General features: G+C 44.6%; 1 protein-coding gene across 5 annotated transcripts in view; it reads right to left on the bottom strand.

Annotated features, from left to right (window-relative positions):
- INPP5B (inositol polyphosphate-5-phosphatase B) overlaps window positions 1–20,445 on the bottom strand; it is a 207,234-nt gene that overhangs the window by 85,824 nt on the left and 100,965 nt on the right. The window lies entirely within an intron of this gene.

The following is a 20,445-nucleotide window of genomic DNA, read 5'->3' as shown; positions in this document are numbered from 1 at the left end:
AGTAAAAACGCATGCATTTTTCCTGTGGGTGCGTTTTTTTGGGGCCAAAAATGCTGCATCTTTGTGGTTAAAAAAAACAACAAAAAACGCAGTGTGCGCACATAGCCTTACAGTTCCAGCAAAGTGGATGTTTTTATAGAAATCTCCTGCCCACTGTACTTCTATTTTTCCTTAGCATAAACTGACCTGCGGTTTCTAATCTGCAGCATGCCAATTTCTCTTGAGGGTACCCCGAATTTTCTGTTCTGCTTTGTTCCCTTAGACTTGCATTAGATGCGGAAAACCCGCAGGTAAAAAAATGCATATGCATTTTTAGTGCATTTCCGAGGTGTAAACACAAAAAAAAAAAAAAAAAAAATTGCATGTCATCTGCAGCTAAGGCTACTTTCACACTACGTTTTCTTAACATGCGTCATGAATGTTTTTTTGCTGCAAAAGTGGATCCTGCTTTTACAGCAAAAAAACGCATGCAAACGCATGTGTTATTTTGCAGGATCCTGTCACTTTAAGTTTATGGGCGGGCATTGGAGTCATGTAATCGAGAGTGAGGGGAACTGAGCGTGAAAGACTGGGAGCCGACATCTGACAGCTGTGGAGGCTCGTAACCAAGGTAAATATCGGGTAACTTGCTTGGATACCCGATATTTACATTGGTTACGAGCGTCTGCAGCTCCTAGGAGCCGGTTCTCTGCACACGTAACCAAGATAAACATCGGGTAATTAAGACCGCGGTTACCCGATGTTTACCTTAGTTATGAGCATCCTCCGCTTTCAGGCGGGGGAGAGTGGACAGAGAGAGAGGGAGGAGAGAGAGGGAGGGGGAGAGAGAGAGAGAGAGAGACTGATCACGGAGGCTGGTTTCTGTGCATGCTCAGTAGAGCAAGCAGGATCCTGTCTATCAGCATGCCACCGTTCACGTGCTGTTTAGTCAGGATCCAGCAATTTGCAGTATTTGGACGCAGTTTAAAAATGTTACAAGTAGCGTTTTTGAAAAAAGTTAAAAAACTGCAATCGCTGGATCCTCACTATAACGCACGCAAACGCAGGTGAACGCATGTAGACGCAAGTCCATTGCAAATGCATTGAAATGAAAACGCATTTGCACTGGATCCGTTTTTGCGTTAAAAAAAAAAACGTTCATGACGGATGTTAAAAAAACCTAGTGTGAAAGCAGCCTAAGAATGTCAAAGTTGTGACAGCCAAATAACAGGACATTTAAGAAACAATATAGCTTTATTTAAAAGCATGACATACCAAACAGCCAATCACTAATAACTTAATAGGTACAGAAATTCTGCAACATCAAAAACTCATCAAATCCTCAATGTAGCCTTATTATCAGCCATGGTGCCAGATGTGAGACTCTTTCAATAGCCATTGATTGACCAGTCAGCAGGCATACTGCCCTCCTTCCCCTCCATTGCTTCTTGTTGTACAGAGCGCACGTTTCCTTCATTCATTCAAGGGAGCAAAAAGATGGGATGGAAGAACTCACCTGTAAAGGCCATGTCTCAATAAGCAACATCGCTGCTGAGTCATGGTTTTTGTGACGCAACAGCGATCTTGCTAGCGATGTCTTTGTGTGTGACATCCAACAACGACCTGGCCCCTGCTGTGAGGTTGCTGGTCATTGCTGAATGTCCTGGATCATTTTTTGGTTGTTGCTCTCCCGCTGTGAAGCACACATCGTTGTCTTTGACAGCGAGAGAGCAACGATCTGAATGTGCAGGGAGCAGGGAGCCGGCTTCTGCAGACGCTGGTAACCAAGGTACGCATCGGGTAACCAAGCAAAGCGCTTTGCTTGGTTACCCAATATTTACCTTGGTTACCAGCGTCTGCAGCTTCTAGAAGCCGCCTCCCTGCACACGTAGCCAAGGTACACATCGGGTAACTATAAGCAAAGCGCTTTGCTTAGTAACCCGATGTGTACCATGGTTACCAAGCACAGCGTCGTTACACGGGTCACTGATCTCTGATCGCTGTGGAGCTCTGCCCGATTGACAGCTCACCAGCGACCATGTAGTGACGCTCCAGCGGTCCCTGCCAGGTCAGATCGCTGGTGTGACGGTACCTTAAGGCCTCGGATTCACTTGCGTATAGCTTCCAATGCATAAGCAACGGAAGAGATATGCTAATGACCCTCTGCTGTGAGCGTGAGCCGAGAGTGTCTCTGCGTACATCACACTGCGGTCAGATAACATCCAAGTGCAGTGCAATGTTTCACACACCCATAGACTTGTATGGATGTGTGTGAGCAGAGACTCGTTGCCAAACACAGCATGCTGCGATTCTTTTTGTCATGCTGATATGGCAGGAGAAATCAATCACAGCTGGACACTGCCCCGTAGTTTTGCACTAGATAGAGCAATCCAATGTTTTATCGTGTTGCACTCATCCTTGCAAAATACAAGTGGAACCAAAACCCTGCTATAGCTGTATTAACTGTTACATTCACTTCATCCTGTAGTGATCAAGCACAAATCGGTCCTGGTCACACTCACAATGCAGCCTTTATTTCCGAGCTAACATTTTGGCCTCAAGTACACAAGTTTTTGTTCATCACAAATACAACCCAAGTTTGAATGAAGTTTTATTTCTTCAATAGAATTACAACATTGAATCCAAACAGTTACCACAGATATGGTCACCAAGTGGAGACAATTCTGTGTTTTTCACACACAGATACTGTGGTATTGCAGGACCCCTGTATTATGAAGGCCACTGCTTTTCAATCTGAGCTCTATGGTGGTGATTGTAGGTTTCTGCTAATGGTAGCCAGACACTAGGCTTATTCAGATAGCAACGATTTTTGTTCGTAAAAACAGTCAGTCTTTTTGAATTGGACATTCATTCAGTGTGAAGTTTATGCAATGAGCATTTAAATCAGAGGGGTTTTTTTCTATGAAAAAAAAAACCTTTTCCTATATACTACATTGTATAGTGATGCCATCCATGTGCTGTCCAAGATTTTCATGTAACCATAGACTAGTGCTTGTATTTTTGATCTGTGACAGACATACTGTACATATACAGTGTGTCCACCCATATCCTGTCCACTGCCATTAACTTGAGAACGGCGGCAGCTATAGGCATAGAAGCGGTGTCTAGGTATAGTAAAGCAGCCATGCGCTACGCAATGAAACCTATAGCGCCACGTGATAAAAATGCTAACTCCGTTGTTTTCCATCTAGAAAACGGAACGAGAGAGAGGAAAAAAAAAAGTGAATTACAAAGTTGTAGGGCATCATCAATTCAACACGAATTGACACCTTGCATACAGAAACGCTATGATTAGAACGTGTAAAACTGACAAGGCTGCGGACGTGAAGCGATACCTCATGGAGACCTTCCTACAAGTCATTGGGTATGGTGGCTGTGTGGAGTGGCCTCCACGCTCACCTGACCTGACCCCATTGGACTTCTTTCTATGAGGTCACATCAAACAGCAGGTGTATGCGACCCCTCCACCAACATTGCAGGACCTACGATGACGTATCACAGAAGCTTGTGCAAATGTGTCACCTACCATATTGCACAACGTGCAGCAAGATACAGTATGCTGTCCAGAGTCCAGATGTGCATTGCAGCTGGCGGTGCCCACTTTGATCATCAAAGTTAAATGAGCGCCATATGCGTGACCAGCATTCAATGTTTTGGTTTTTTGGGGGGTGGGGGAGGGGGGGGGGTCATGGGTTTCAAATCATAGCATTTCTTTATGCATGGTGTCATTTCTTATTGAATTGATGATGCCCTACAATTGTTTAATTCACATTTTTTCTCCATCTCGTTCAGTTTTCGAGATAAAAATGCTAACGCCGTTGTTTTCCACCAGGTGGCGCTATAGGTGGTTTCATTGCGTAGCGCAGAGGTGGGGAACCTTTTTTCTGCCGGGGGCCATTTGGAAATTTCTACCAACCTTCGGGGACCGCACAAAATTATCAATGTTTAAATGACCCTGCTATATTTGGTGAAACAATTAACTGGGGGCACGCACACCACAAGAGGGGCTGGGTGTACAGACATCACGGGGGGGGGGGGGGATGGGCTGCACACAGGATTGGGGGGGGGGGGGAAATGGGCTGCACACGATTGGGGGGGGGATGGGATGGGCTGCACACAGGATCGGGGGGGCTGCACACAGGACACTGTGCTGAGAGTTTCATGCAACTCTGGGGGAGAGGGTTTACAGAACTGGGGTAGGGGAGGCACAAAGCACTGGGCAGGGCACATAGCAGCAGAGGGCCGGCGCTGGATTCACAGCAGCATCGCACTCAAAAGCACCAGAGTGCAGGCGCCGGACACAGCATCGGCAGGAGAAGGCGGGCACTCCGCTCCGGAGGGCAGGGGGCGGACACAGCATCGGAAGGAGAAGGCGGGCACACAGCATCAGAAGGAGAAGGCGGGCACACAACATCAGAAGGAGAAGGCGGGCACAGAGCTCTGGAGGGCAGGGGGTGGGCACAGAGCTCCAGAAGGAGAAGGCGGGCACAGAGCTCCGGAGGGCAGGGGGCGGGCACAGAGCATCAGAAGGAGAAGGTGGGCAGAGAGCTCCAGAGGGCAGGGGGCGGGCACACAACGCTGGAAGCTGTGAGGTTGCTGTGGGACCCGCCCACAAAGTAAGCACTGGCCGACGCGAGAACACATTGGGGTGCACAAGCAGCAATGAGTGGATTTAAAGGGCCAGCAAAACTGCGGTGACAGCACGAGCACTGCCTCCCCCTGGAATCTGCCCGGGAGCCGCATAAAAGGTCATGGCGGGCCGCATGTGGCCCGGGGGCCGGATTTTCCCCACCCCTGGCATAGCGCATGGCTACTTTACTATACCTAGACACCACTTTTATACCTACAGTGCTGGCCAAAAGTATTGCCACCCCTGCAATTCTGTCAGATAATACTCAGTTTCTTCTTGAAAATGATTGCAATCACAAATTCTTTGGTATTATTATCTTCATTTAATGTCTTCAATGAAAAAAAACAATAAAAAAAAATTGTTATTAAGCCAAATTGGATATAATTCCACACCAAACATAAAAAATAGGGTGGACAAAAGTATTGACACTGTTTGAAAAATCATGTGATGCTTCTCTAATTTGTGTAATTAACAGCACCTGTAACTTACCTGTGGCACCTAACAGGTGTTGGCAATAACTAAATCACACTTGCAGCCAGTTGACATGGATTAAAGTTGACTCAACCTCTGTCCTGTGTCCTTGTGTGTACCACATTGAGCATGGAGAAAAAAAAGAAGACCAAAGAACTGTTTAAGGACTTGAGAATCCAAATTGTGAGGAAGCATGAGCAATCTCAAGGCTACAAGTCCATCTCCAAAGACCTGAAAGTTCCTGTGTCTACGGTGCGCAGTGTCATCAAGAAGTTTAAAGCCCATGGCACTGTGCCTAACCTCCCTAGATGTGGAAGGAAAAGAAAAATTAACGAGAGATTTCAACGCAAGATTGTGCAAATGGTGGATCAAGAACCTTGACTAACATCCAAACAAGTTCAAGCTGCCCTGCAGTCCGAGGGTACAACAGTGTCAACCCGTACGATCCATCGGCGTCTGAATGAAAAGGGACTGTATGGTAGGATACCCAGGAAGACCCCACTTCTTACCCTGAGACATAAAAAAGCCAGGCTGGAGTTTGCCAAAACTTACCTGAGAAAGCCTAAAATGTTTTGGAAGAATGTTCTCTGGTCAGATGAGACAAAAGTAGAGCTTTTTGGGAAAAGCCATCAACATAGAGTTTACAGGAAAAGAAAGAGGCATTCATAGAAAAGAACACGGTCCCTACAGTCAAACATGGCGGAGGTTCCCTGATGTTTTGGGGTTGCTTTGCTGCCTCTGGCACTGGACTGCTTGACCGTGTGCATGGCATTATGAAGTCTGAAGACTACCAACAAATTTTGCAGCATAATGTAGGGCCCAGTGTGAGAAAGCTGGGTCTCCCTCAGAGGTCATGGGTCTTCCAGCAGGACAATGACCCAAAACACACTTCAAAAAGCACTAGAAAATGGTTTGAGAGAAAGCACTGGAGACTACTAAAGGGGCCAGCAATGAGTCCGGACCTGAATCCCATAGAACACCTGTGGAGAGATCTCAAAATGTCAGTTTGAAGAAGGCACCCTTCAAATCTCAGGGACCTGGAGCAGTTTGCCAAAGAAGAAAGGTCTAAAATTCCAGCAGAGCATTGTAAGAAACTCACTGATGGTTACCGGAAGCGGTTGTTCGCAGTTATTTTGACTAAAGGTTGTGCAACCAAGTATTAGGCTAAGGGTGCCAGTAATTTTGTCTGGCCCATTTTCGGCGTTTTGTGTGAAATGATCAATGATTTGATTTTTGTTTCATTCTCTTTTGTGTTTTTTCATTGCAAGCAAAATAAATGAAGATAATAATACCAAAGAATTTGTGATTGCAATCATTTTCAAGAAGAAACTGAGTATTCTCTGACAGAATTGCAGGGGTGCCAATACTTTTGGCCAGCACTGTACAGCTGCCGCCGTTCTCAAGTTAATGGCGGTGGACAGGATATGGGTGGACACACTGTATATATTACACACACACACACACACACACGTCATGTGATTTTTTTTTTTTCCCTCTGTGGACACATGAGCCTTACAAAAAAAAAAAAAAAAATACAGACATGTGAAAAGTTCCTTAGACTATAATTGGGTGCATGCAATTCATCATGAAAAAATTGATAATATATTTTCTCAAAAAGAGGAGAGTACAACGTCCAAATCACATCAAAATTAATTTTATTATACAACAAAAATTGAAAAATATTCGCACACCAATAAAAGAGATATATGCAGAGTATCAATGTGATGACAGGACTAGCAGCATACAAAAAAAATGGCATAAATTTCTTATTACCATCCAGATAAAGTGACATGTGCCTGAAAAAATCAATAAAAAAAACTACTCTGGATACCAATACCTACTCCAGATAAAGTGTACATAGTGCCCAAATTGCACATATCCCACTAGTGAGGTAGATAGGTAAACAGGATCCAAAGCTGTTGTAAAGTAAGCAATCAGCCAGTCACTCCTGGAGGTTTAAAGACATTACATGCCGCCTCCCGGTAAAGGAACCATTTGTGCTTACAATATGGTAATCAAAGCGGAGGCACACTCTCAATGGTACATTAGTACTTAATTCCCGTGTTTCCTCTTGTCCGGCACGCCCCCTGTTGAAGCCGGGTGCGAAACGCGCGTCGGGTCGTTTGGGACAGCAGCACATGTTATATCCTCCATTAAGGTAATTTACTAATATATACTTTACTTTCATTGCGGTGCGCGGTGTAACGTGTATGTCATTATACTTACAGCTTATATATTGTACCTAACACGTGCACCATTGAGAGTGTGCCTCCGCTTTGATTACCATATTGTAAGCACAAATGGTTCCTTTACCGGGAGGCGGCATGTAATGTCTTTAAACCTCCAGGAGTGACTGGCTGATTGCTTACTTTACAACAGCTTTGGATCCTGTTTACCTATCTACCTCACTAGTGGGATATGTGCAATTTGGGCACTATGTACACTATCTGGAGTAGGTATTGGTATCCAGAGTAGTTTATTGATTTTTCAGGCACATGTCACTTTATCTGGATGGTAATAAGAAATTTATGCCATTTTTTTGTATGCTGCTAGTCCTGTCATCACATTGATACTCTGCATATATCTCTTTTATTGGTGTGGGAATATTTTGTCAATTTCTGTTGTATAATAAAATTAATTTTGATGTGATTTGGACGTTGTACTCTCCTCTTTTTGAGAAAATATATTATCAATTTTTTCATGATGAATTGCTTGTGTTTATGGGAGTGTCCTGATATTGATTGACCGTCTCTAAGTTCATATAATTGGGTGCATGTTTATTCTAGAACACATATGTCAAACCTAATGTCTGGATGAGGTCTTGAGCTGCCTGGCCACTTATAGCTAGCCTAATGTTTGCCCTCGGTTATGTTATTGGCGTCTGACAGCTTCCTGTGATGCCAACCGATGCTAATCTGACCCTAGTAGCAGAGCTTCAGTCTGGGGCGTGATACACACTAGTACAGATCTACATAGAGCTCACATTACAGTACTTAGAGGTACAATCTCCTTACAGTTAGCCACCATCACTCCTTCTGGTTGGAATAAACACACGAGCCAGGCGGTAGAAAGGGATCCAGTACATAATAGCATAAGCCTGCATGAAGTGGCACGTGCACCAGTCCACCATGCACCACTTACGCGATGAAATATTTCAATTCACAGATATACGGAAAATATATCCGAGTGGTGGAAGACAAGCAATGTACACCATGAATATGGAAAGATAACTACAGCCACTATGGAAATTACAATAGTGTAAGCATAGGAAAACAAAAAAGACGTCTGTATGAACACAAACAATACCATAGGAAAAAAAAGGAATGAGCCAAACAAAACACGTGGATAACTCACACATAGTGGATTGGTTTTACACAAGGAGGTCTGGAAGTACAAAATCAGGGATGCTATTCACAGTACCCATAGCTGGCTTTTCTCAGACGTCGCCTGGGCATGTACCATCTGCCCCCCCACTGAACTTCCCTCCCGTCCATGGTCTTGTGATCAGAGGAGAATGGGCGACACACACCAATCTAACCATTGAAGGACCCACACCAATAAAATTGCTGAATCGATTCAGCAGCTAGATGATCATTTTTTGTTAGTATAGTGCTTAAAAAGGTTGTCTACTAAGGCTAGTTTCACACTTGCGTTGAACGGCATCCGCTGCATGGCGTTGTGTGATGGATGCGTTGCATATAATGGATTGTACAAAGCAACGGAAAGCTTTTTTTTTTTTTTCTCCTTCTTTACAGTTTTACCAGCAGCAGACTATTGTGAACGATCAGCTGATCACCCGGCTGCCGGGCGCTCAGCTGATCGCTTTCAAAAGCCGGCTGCCGGGCGCTCAGCTGATCGCTTTCAAAAGCCGGCTGCCGGGCGCTCAGCTGATCGCTTTCAAAAGCCGGCTGCCGGGCGCTCAGCTGATCGCTTTCAAAAGCCGGCTGCCGGGCGCTCAGCTGATCGCTTTCAAAAGCCGGCTGCCGGGCGCTCAGCTGATCGCTTTCAAAAGCCGGCTGCCGGGCGCTCAGCTGATCGCTTTCAAAAGCCGGCTGCCGGGCGCTCAGCTGATCGCTTTCAAAAGCCGGCTGCCGGGCGCTCAGCTGATCGCTTTCAAAAGCCGGCTGCCGGGCGCTCAGCTGATCGCTTTCAAAAGCCGGCTGCCGGGCGCTCAGCTGATCGCTTTCAAAAGCCGGCTGCCGGGCGCTCAGCTGATCGCTCTCAAAAGCCGGCTGCCGGGCGCTCAGCTGATCGCTCTCAAAAGCCGGCTGCCGGGCGCTCAGCTGATCGCTCTCAAAAGCCGGCTGCCAGGCGCTCAGCTGAACGTTTGGCCACCGAGAGACAAAATAAAGTTTGAGTGATATAAAAAAAAAAAAAAAAAAAAAATGATGAGCATGCGCAGTGAAAAATAATGGATTCCGCCGCTCAAAAAACGTTACATGCTGCGTTCCTTCCGCCCGGCAGAAGCAATGCATCGTTGGCCAGCGGAAGCAACGCAGGTACTTTTGGCACAATCCGTCATCCATACAAATCTATGGGAAACAGTGGAATCCGCTATTTTTATGTGGCTGGTGGCTCATTTCCACTAGTCTGTCAGAATGAAAACCACAGCAGATTAGTGGATCTTAGCTCTGATTCATAAAGGTGGGTCTAACATGACGTATGGAGGTTTCCTGACAAACTGGTTTTAAAGAGACTGTCCAGTCAGGAGCTCAAAATACATATACAAGTTATCCCTAGAATTGTCTATAGGTACGAAGTTCACATGTCTAGTAGCAATTATCCATTAGAACGGATCCAGCAGTAATAAGTTGGGGAAAAAAAAAAACCCTGCATATACAACGGTTTAAAAAAAAAAAAAAAAAAAAAAAAATCATTTTTGCAGGATCTGTTTTTGCTTTTTTTTTTTTTTTTACACATCGGAGTCTATGGAAATTACATTTGTTAACTGAATGCTACAAAGCCATGGAAGATAAATAATCCATTAGTGGATCCATTCTCTGTGGTCTCCAATGTTAAATAAATAATCAACAAAACAAAAAAAAAAAAAAAAAAAATCAGCAAAAATCAATTTTTTCAAAACAGACTAAAGCGGGCTTTACACGCTGCGATATCGTTAATGAATTAATCATCGGGGTCACGGTGCTTGTGACGCACATCTGGAGTCATTAACGATATCGCAGCGTGTGACACTTATGAGCGACCTTAAACGATCGAAAAAGAGGTCAAAATAGTTTGCCGCGGAGAGGTCGTCCTGAAACAAAAAAATCGTTATCTGCATATTAGCGATGTCGTTCCTCGTTCCTTCGGCAGCATACATCGCTGTGTGTGACACCGCAGGAGCGAGGAACATCTCCTTACCTGCCTCCACCGGCAATGTGGAAGGAAGGAGGTGGGCGGGATGTTACGTCCCGCTCATCTCCGCCCCTCCTCTTCTATTGGACACTTGCCGTGTGACGTCGCTGTGACGCCGCACGAACCGCCCCCTTAGAAAGGAGGCGGTTCGCCGGCCAGAGCGACGTCGCAGGGCAGGTAAGTCTGTGTGACGGGGTTGAGCGACGTTGTGTGGCACGGGCAGCGATTTGCCAGTGTCGCACAACCGACGGGGACGGGTACGATCGTTTGCTAGCGAGATCGCAGCGTGTAAAGCCCGCTAAAAAGTTATGTTTGCACAACTTTTTGCTAATGAATGGCTGCTGAATCCGTTCTAACAGATGATTACTGGCCACGTGAACTGAGCCTTACCCGATATTTCTTTGGGCGCCTTTTGATCAGTAACTGCATATACAACCCCTGGCAAAAATTATGGACTCACCTGGCTCTGGGGATGTTCAGTTGTTTACTTTATTTAAAAAAAAAGCAGAGCACAGACATGCAACAAAACTAAAGTCATTTCAAATGGCAACTTTCTGGCTTTAAGAAACACTAGAAAAAAAAAAAAAAAAAAAAATAAATAAATAAATATATATATATATATATATATATTCATGAAAACAATGTGCTAGCCAGTGCTGGTTACTTTTCAAGACCAATCGGGGGAAACAAAATTATGGAATCACTCAGTTCTGAGGAAAAATTATGTAATCATGAAAAACAAACAATAGAACACTCCAGCACATCACTAGTATTTTGTTGCATGACTTCTGGCTTTTATAACAGCTTACAGTCGCTGAGGCATGGACTTAATGAGTGACAAACAGTACTCATCATCAATCTGGCTCCAACATTCTCTGATTTCTGTTGCCAGATCAGATTTGCAGGTTGGAGCTTTGCCATGGACCATTTTATTCAACGTCCACCAAAGATTTTCAATTGGATTGAGAGCCAGACTATTTGCAGGTCATGTCATTGATCTTATGTGTCTTCTTTCAATTAATGTTTTCACAGTTTTTGCTCTATGGCGGGATGTATTATCATCTTGTTAAATTATTTCAGCATCCCCACACATGCTTTCAATTGATGGGATAAAAAAAAAAAGTGTCCAAAATTTCAATGGTAACTTGGGCATTTATTGAAGATGTTATTACAGGCATCTCCCCAGTGCCTTTACCTGACATGTAGCCCCATATCATCAATGACTGTGGAAAGTTACATGTTCTCTTCAGGCAGTCATCTTTATATTGTTTAGCTTTTCTGTACGTAAATCCAATTTCCCTTAGGCAGTTTCTTACAGTTCGGTCACAGACATTGACTCCAGTTTCCTCCCATTCGTTCCTCATTTGTTTTGTTGTGCATTTCCTGTTTTGGAGACATATTGCTTTAAGTTTCCTATCTTGACGCTTTGATGTCATCCTTGGTCTACCAGTATGTTTGCCTTTAACAACCTTCCCATGTTTGTATTTGGTCCAGATTTTAGACACAGCTCACTGTGAACAACCAACATCTTTTGCAACATTTCGTGATGATTTACCCTCTTTTAAAGAGTTTGATAATCCTCTCCTTTGTTTCAATTGACATCTCTCGTGTTGGAGCCATGATTCATGTCTGTCCACTTGGTGCAACAGCTCTCCAAGGTGGGATCACTCCTTTTTAGGGTGGAAACACATCTATGCGAGTAAAATCGGTCCGACTGGGCTGAAAAAAACTCGGCTGATTTTAGTTCACGTTAGGTGCGAGTGCAACGCAAGTGCGATGCTATTTCTGAGATTTTACTAGCGTGTGTAATGCGTGTGTAATGCGTGTGTAATGCGTATTTTTTACTATGTCATCTGCCATTCAGTGCTGCTACATGGCCGCTGACAGCAGACACAGACAGCCATGTAGCAGAGCTGAACGGCAGATGACAGCAGACACAGACAGAGCCGCACTGTCAGAATGAACTCGGGTGAACTTAACCCGATTTCATTGTCATTCTGCGGCTCTGTCTGTGCCGCGTCCTGATTAGCGGTCACCAGTGAAGGACTCACCGGTGACCACTAATCCCCCGAGTGACTGAAGTTAGCAGCCCTCTCTCATACTCACCGATCCCCGGCGCCGCGCTGCACGGCTTTCTCACTGCTCCGGCGGCTTTTACTATTTTGAAAAAGCCGGCCGCTCATTAAACAATCTCGTATTTCCTGCTTTCCCCGCCCACAGGCGCCTATGATTGGTTGCAGTGAGACACGCCCCCACGCTGAGTGACAGGTGTCTCACTGCACCCAATCACAGCAGCCGGTGGGCGGGTCTATACTGTGCAGTGAAATAAATAAATAATTTAAAAAAATGGCGTGCGGTCCCCCCCAATTTTAATACCAGCCAGATAAAGCCATACGGCTGAAGGCTGGTATTCTCAGGATGGGGAGCTCCACGTTATGGGGAGCCCCCCAGCCTAACAATATCAGCCAGCAGCCGCCCAGAATTGCCGCATACATTAGATGCGACAGTTCTGGGACTGTACTCGGCTCTTCCCGATTTGCCCTGGTGCTTTGGCAAATCGGGGTAATAAGGAGTTATTGGCAGCCCATAGCTGCCAATAAGTCCTAGATTAATCATGTCAGGCGTCTATGAGACACCCTCCATGATTAATCTGTAAGTTACAGTAAATAAACACACATACCCGAAAAAATCCTTTATTAGAAATAAAAAACACAAACACATTCCCTCATTACCAATTTAATAAGCCCCAAAAAGCCCTCCATGTCCGGCGTCATCCACGGACCTCCAGCGTCGCTTCCAGCATGAAGGTGACAGGAGCTGCAGAAGACACCGCCGCTCCGGTCACCTCCAAGCAGCAACTGAGGTGAGTAGCGCGATCTGCTGAGGTGTCACTGAGGTTACCCGCTGTCACCGCTGGATCCAAATTGGTAATGAGGGAATGTGTTTGTGTTTTTTATTTCTAATAAAGGATTTTTTCGGGTGTGTGTGTTTATTTACTGTAACTTACAGATTAATCATGGAGGGTGTCTCATAGACGCCTGACATGATTAATCTAGGACTTATTGGCAGCTATGGGCTGCCAATAACTCCTTATTACCCCGATTTGCCAAAGCACCAGGGCAAATCGGGAAGAGCCGGGTACAGTCCCAGAACTGTCGCATATAATGTATGCGGCAATTCTGGGCGGCTGTTGGCTGATATTGTTAGGCTGGGGGGCTCCCCATAACGTGGAGCTCCCCATCCTGAGAATACCAGCCTTCAGCCGTATGGCTTTATCTGGCTGGTATTAAAATTGGCGGGGACCGCACGCCATTTTTTTTAATTATTTATTTATTTATTTCACTGCACAGTATAGACCCGCCCACCGGCTGCTGTGATTGGGTGCAGTGAGACACCTGTCACTCAGCGTGGGGGCGTGTCTCACTGCAACCAATCATAGGCGCCTGTAGGCGGGGAAAGCAGGGAATACGAGATCGTTTAATGAGCGGCCGGCTTTTTCAAAATAGTAAAAGCCGCCGGAGCAGTGAGAAAGCCGTGCAGCGCCGCGCCGGAGATCGGGGAACGGTGAGTATGAGAGAGGGGGGGAAACTGACCGACAGACTGTGAGAGAGGGACAGAGATAGTGACGGACCGACAGAGAGAGAATAGAGACCGAGAGGGAGAGACCGACTGACAGGGAATAGTGATTGACAGACATTGGGAGACATCGCTCGTTTCCAGTGTTTTAGGAAACATGCGAGAAATGTATTTAGAAAATCGGATGTCACTAGGATGGTGTGAATGCCGTCCCGTGACATCCGATTTTTTACACGCTCCCATAGACTTGCATTGGAGAAACTCGCAGTAGAAACTCGCAAAAAAGCAGCATGCTGCGATTTTTTTCTCGGTCCGATTTGGACTGAGAAAAAAAAAAAAAAATCGCAGAGGAGAGCTGAATCATTCACTAACAGGTGTCCGATTCCAATGCGAGATTTTCTCGCATTGCTCTACTGCGAGAAACTCGCAAGTGAGAAGCAGCCCTTAGATGCAGACTAACGAGCAGATCTGATACAAGTGTTCGTTTTGGGAATTAAAATTTACAGGGTGATTCCATAATTTTTCCCATTGTTTGGTCTTGAAAAGTAACAATTACTGGCTAGCCCATTAGGTTTTCATATTTTTTTTAGGGTTTATTAAAGCCAGAAAGTTGACATTTGAAATGACTTTAGTTTTGTACCATGTCTGTAATCTGCTTTTTTTTTTTAAACAGAAGTAAACAACTGAATGAACATCCTCAGAGCCAGGTGAGTCCATAATTTTTGCCAGGGGTTGTAGGTAATATATCTTCCAGGGCTGTAGAAGGCTTTTGGGAGGAAATTGTTGACTATGGTGTCAAAACATTGTATATACACGATAGTGATAAAAAAAAAAAAAAAATAATGGTGTTGTCAATTTTCTACATAAAATTATATTACTAATTATTGTACATGAGCCATTTATGAAGACGTTGGTGCAGGAGTTGGAATATTTGCAACCAGAAGAGATTTTGTGAGGTCAGAGTGATGATGGATGAGTAGGGGCTGGCTCACAATCTCCGTCATCTTAACGTTGTTCAATGGGATTGTGGTCAGTATGTGGCCAGTCAAGTCCTTCCACAAACTCCCCAAACTATTCCTTTATGTACCTTACTCTGGGGTACAGTCATATTAGAACAGAAACCAAATGTAGGTTTCTTGAAGCTTTAAGATTTCTCTTCTGTGGAAATAAGAGGCCTAGAGTGACTCCAGAAAAACAATGCACTAACCCTCCTGGACCACAGCTGCTGGGCCATGGAGATCCACATCATGAAACCCCTGGTGCCGTCTGCCATATTATGGGTTTCATTTTAAACCAGTTCAGTGATTTGATGGAACTCATTGACATGTGGCCCAAACGCAATATGAACAAAGCCTCGGGGTTTGTTAACATCTGCATATAAATGCGCCCAGTGCAATCCGAGAAAAAAAAAAATAAATAAATAAATAGGATTGCACTCACACCAATGTTAATCAATAAGGCAGTGCTGATCTGCGCTTTTTGTTCCTTAGCTGTTCCCAAATGAAGAAAAAAAGTTACAGCATGCTGCGTATGAGCGCATATATTGGACAAGACTTCCCAAGTCAAAGGGTGGGAGACAACAAAAAAAAAAAAAAATTATGAACGGAACTTGGACCATGATGTCCGTTTTTTACTGATACATTACTATTCTGTAGCATAGAACACTGTAAATGGTCCTGTAAATGAATAATACCTGCCGAGAAAAAAACAAAAACAAAAAAAAAAAAAAAAAAGGACTAGCACGACATATGGGATACAAGATGGATTTCACTCATTCCACTTTTCTGTATGAAAATTGAACAGTTTTATTACACGCAGATGTGAGCGAGCCCTTAGACATGTGTCCCAATACTTTTTTCCATATAGTCTAAATTAAAGGGAAGGTGTCGCTTTTTTTATTTTTGTATTAAAAATAGTGATTATGAAATCAAATATTTTTAATACAAAATGAAAATCGCAGCTCATTTCGTTTTTATTTAATTGTAATTTTACTGGAGGCTGCCATGCTGGATTTGCTGTGTGTAACGACAGTTACTCACTCCTTTATGGCAGCCCCTGTGCATAGAGAACAGGGGTCGGGATCCAACCCCATCATTTACATTATAGTGTGCATCTGCTGTGACCTGCACGCGTCCCCTGGGCTGTCCAGATCACAGCAGGAGATCACAGCCTATGCTGTTTGCTCCACTATACCCCTGTCAACCGCCGGGATATGCGAGTACGGGCCGCCTACCCTCCCCTCCCTTCCCCCCGTTACTGTCTCCGATGACACCCCCTCGCTCCGCTCTCCCCAGCCCCCGCTACGGCTACCGCCGCCCCTCCCCTCGGTTACAGTCTCCGATGACACCCCCTCCCTCCGCTCTCCCCAGCCACCACTCTGCCCACTGTGTGTGTGTGTGTGTGTGTGTGTGTGTGTGTGTGTGTGTGTGTGTGTGTCACTGCATGTGAGTACTGCCGCTGATACTGTCTGCACGGCTGTGTATCTAATCCTCTCCTGTGTGATACTGTCTGCACGGCTGTATATCTAATCCTCTCCTGTGTGATACTGTCTGCACAGCTGTGTATCTAATCCTCTCCTGTGTGATACTGTCTGCTGAGCCATGTATCTAATCCTGTCCTGTATGATACTCCTGCTGTCTTTGGTGACACTTTAGACATTTCTGGTCACCAACAAAATGGCTCTGCACGTTGTCCCTACATGTCATTCTCTGTTATCCTTTGTAAACACTCAGATTAAGAGGGAGGAGGCGTGCCATCACACACAGGAGAGCAGACTCCGCCCACTTTACTACAGCTGTAATCTGAGTTTTTTCTACAGTTGGATTTCTGTAGGATTTCAGAAACAGTGGAAAATATCAAACTTCATTTTTTTTTATATTTTGCTCAATTAAAAAAAAATAAAAAAAAAATAATGATATTTAAACAAAACATTAAAATATTATTACTTTACAATTTTTCAGTTATTGATTTTTTTTTTTCTGACGATACATTCCCTTTAAGAATAACAGCAAATGCATACATCGTTTTTTATGTTCCTTCCACATATGATATGTTTAATGTAAATGATGCCCTGTAAGAATGGTCTTTTGGGAGCTGCCGGGTGATCGCTCAGATGCTCAGGAGTAAAGGCCGCTTTACACACTACGATTTATCTGACGATATGTCGTCGGGGTCACGGATTCCGTGACGCACTTCTGTCATCGTTAGCGACGTCGTTGTGTGTGACACCTATGTGCGACTCCGAACGATCGCAAATAGGGTAAAAATGATTATCGTTGACACGTCGTTCAGTTTCAAAATATTGTTCGTCGTTTGGAACGCAGCAGACATATTGCTACGTTTGACACCCTGCCAACAACGAACAACATCCACACGACCGCCTTGGTCAAACAATATATCGCTGAACGATGTAGCGCCGTTGATGAGATGTGTACGTGTGACTGCTACAAAACGACCTCGGCAAATCGTAACAACGATCTGGGCGTGTTACATCGCTAACGATGTTGTTGTGTGTAAAGCAGCCTTTATACTCATTTGACACGAGGCGTCACCATTCTTGTAGGTTTGCAGTAAGCTGCACAGAATGGTGAAAAGAACAAATCCCAGAGATGACCGGCAGCAGGATTCACTTTCCATGGGAAATTACTTCAATATTCTTTCAGGTGTTATATTGTATCACGATACAGAAATTTGTAAGGAACAGAAATTTGTAAGGAACAGAAATTCACTTTGCCTCATCGAGTCAACAATGGGGAGGTCCATCCTGGTGTTTTGCAGCTTGAAAGACACTCTGTACTTTACAGCACAAGTCAATGGTAAAGCACAAAGACACCCAAATTATTTTTTGGAGCGTTTTTACTTTAAAAACAAAAAACATTTCTTCATTATTCAAGGATGCACAAGGCGCTTCAGGAAAGAAAAAAACCTCCAGAGTTTCCTGAAGCAACTTCTGCATGACAAATTTATTGGGTCTGCCTGAGTGTAAAAGATGTACAGTGGTAGAGTGCACATAGCTAAGGGTATCAACACAGTCTTTTCTTTTTGCAGTTTTCAGAGCGGCACCTCCAAGATGTTGTTTTTTTGTTATTATATAGGAGGATTGAGAGTTTCCATTCAGTTTATGCTCGAAAACCTAAAAAAACTAAAATCCTGTGTGTACATAACTTAAAGGGAACCTGTCATTAGTTTTTTGCCCTATAAGCTGCAGCCACCACCAGTGGGCTCTTATATACAGCATTCTAACATGCTGTATATAACAGCCCTGGCCGCTATGTAGAACATAAAAATCACTTTATAATACCTAAACGGTCGCTGCGGTGGATGTGGCTCAAATGGGCGTATTCGACCTCCGATGCCGGCACCTCCTCTTTCGGCCAACTTCGTCCTCCATCTTCTGAGGCCGCAGAGCATGACTTGTCCGACGTCATACACACTCGCCGGCATTCAGGTCCTGAGCAGGGCAGATTAAAATATTGTAGTGCGCATGCGCAGGACCGGCACGTGTGTATGATGTAGACGAGTCATGCACACAGGCTTCAGAAGGAGAAGAAAGATGGCCGAAAGAGGAGGCGCCGGTACTGGAGGACGAAAACACTGATTTGAGCCACATCCACCACAGCGACCGGTTTAGGCGAGTAGTATAAAGTGTTTTTTATGTTCTATACAGCGGCCTGGGCTCTTATATACAACATGTTAGAATGCTGCATTTAAGAGCCCACTTTTGCTGGCCGCAGCTTATAGGGCAAAAAAATGGTGACCAGTTCCCTTTAAAGGGAATCGGTCACCAGATTTTTGTCACCTAATCTGAGAGCAGCATAACGTAGGGGCAGATCCTGATTGCAGCGATAAGTCACTTACTCAGCTGCTTAGTGTAGTTTTGATATAATTCTTGTTTAATCAGCAGTAGATTATCATTACAGGACTACTTGGTGTGCTGCCAGTTAGTCCAGCATATTCATGAGCTCTGTATAAGGCTGGAATCACACTTGCGAGTGTAAAATCGGTCCGTTTCTCATGCCAGAAAGTCGGACAATTTCTTCTCACATTTCATCAGTGTGCTGTCAGTGTGCAATCAGTTTTTACCCTCAGCAGCTGCTATTCATGTACTGTTATGTACAGGAGCATTTACAGTGTTCTCTGCTACATGATAGAAATCTATTGAAAAAACGGATGTCACTAGGATGGTGTGCCGTCCGTGTGACATCCGTTTTTTGACATGCATTGAAGAGACTCGCGCAAGAAACTCACCAAAACGCAGCATGCTGCGATTTTTTTCTCAGTCCGATTTGGACTGAGAAAAAAAATAGCAGATGGGAGCTGCCTCATTGATTAACATTGGTCCGAGTGCAATGCGAGATTTTCTCGCATTGGACTTGTGCGAGTTAATCGCAAGTGTGACTCTGGCCTAAGGCTGGGGCCACATGGCGAGAAAATCGGTGCGAGTGGCGTGCGATAAAACATCGCATTACACTCGGACCAATTTTAGCCTGTGTGTCAGCGCACATGAGCAATTATTTTCTTAGCCCTAATCGGATTGAGAAAACAATCGCAGCATGCTGCAACTGTAATGCGAGACTCTTTCTCTCGCACCCATTCAAGTAAATGGGGCGAGAGAAAAATCACACTGCACTCGCATTACACCGGTGTACCATGAGTGCAGGGCGAGAATGGCAATAGCCAGCAATGGAGGAGAGAGGGAGATAAATCACTCCCTCCCCTCTTCCATGACGGCCCGCCCCCTCCGCAGCACCAGCCCGCCCCCTGCAGCTGAGGTCCGCTCGCACAGTCGGACCGCAGTCTCAGGGATACTAGCATGACACTCGGCTCCTGCTGTGCTGCCAGCATCCTGCTGTGCATGACGAGTGTCATGCGAGCATCACACCAGTGCCCCGTGTGGCCCCAGCCTAACTGCTACATCAGCAGCAGAGAAAACATTTATCAAAATGACAGCAAACAGCTCAGTGAGCGACACATCGTTGGAATCAGGGTTTCTCTCTACATCATACAGATCTCAGATGGGGGAGCAAAAACCTCATGAAAGATTCCCCTTAAAAAAAAAAAAAAAAAAAAAAAAAAAAAAAAAAAAAAGGTAAAATCCAGAGAAGAGGATGAGGTGTGAACAAGTCTCATTCAACAGATGTAGAGATTTTCTTCATGGAAATGTACCTGTGCATGTCAATTGCTAATGAAGAGAAAATATTTTTGCAATTTTATCCAACGGGGACGTGAAAATCTGATACGAAAACCTGGTGTTATTATAGATTTTACAGCGCGTTACATTTATATCCATAGTAAAAAAAAAAAAAACGACACATTGCTGGATGCTAAAAGTACCATATAGGGATGGGGACAAAGGAAATCTGGAAATGAGCAGTGGACGCACAGCGATTTTCTGCCCAGATCTGCATGTTTTG

The sequence above is a fragment of the Anomaloglossus baeobatrachus genome, chromosome 2 (assembly GCF_048569485.1).
Source record: "Anomaloglossus baeobatrachus isolate aAnoBae1 chromosome 2, aAnoBae1.hap1, whole genome shotgun sequence".
Classification (NCBI taxonomy): Eukaryota; Metazoa; Chordata; class Amphibia; order Anura; family Aromobatidae; genus Anomaloglossus; species Anomaloglossus baeobatrachus.
The sequence above is the reverse complement of the archived record's forward strand: the minus strand, read 5'-3'. Positions and strand labels throughout refer to the sequence as shown.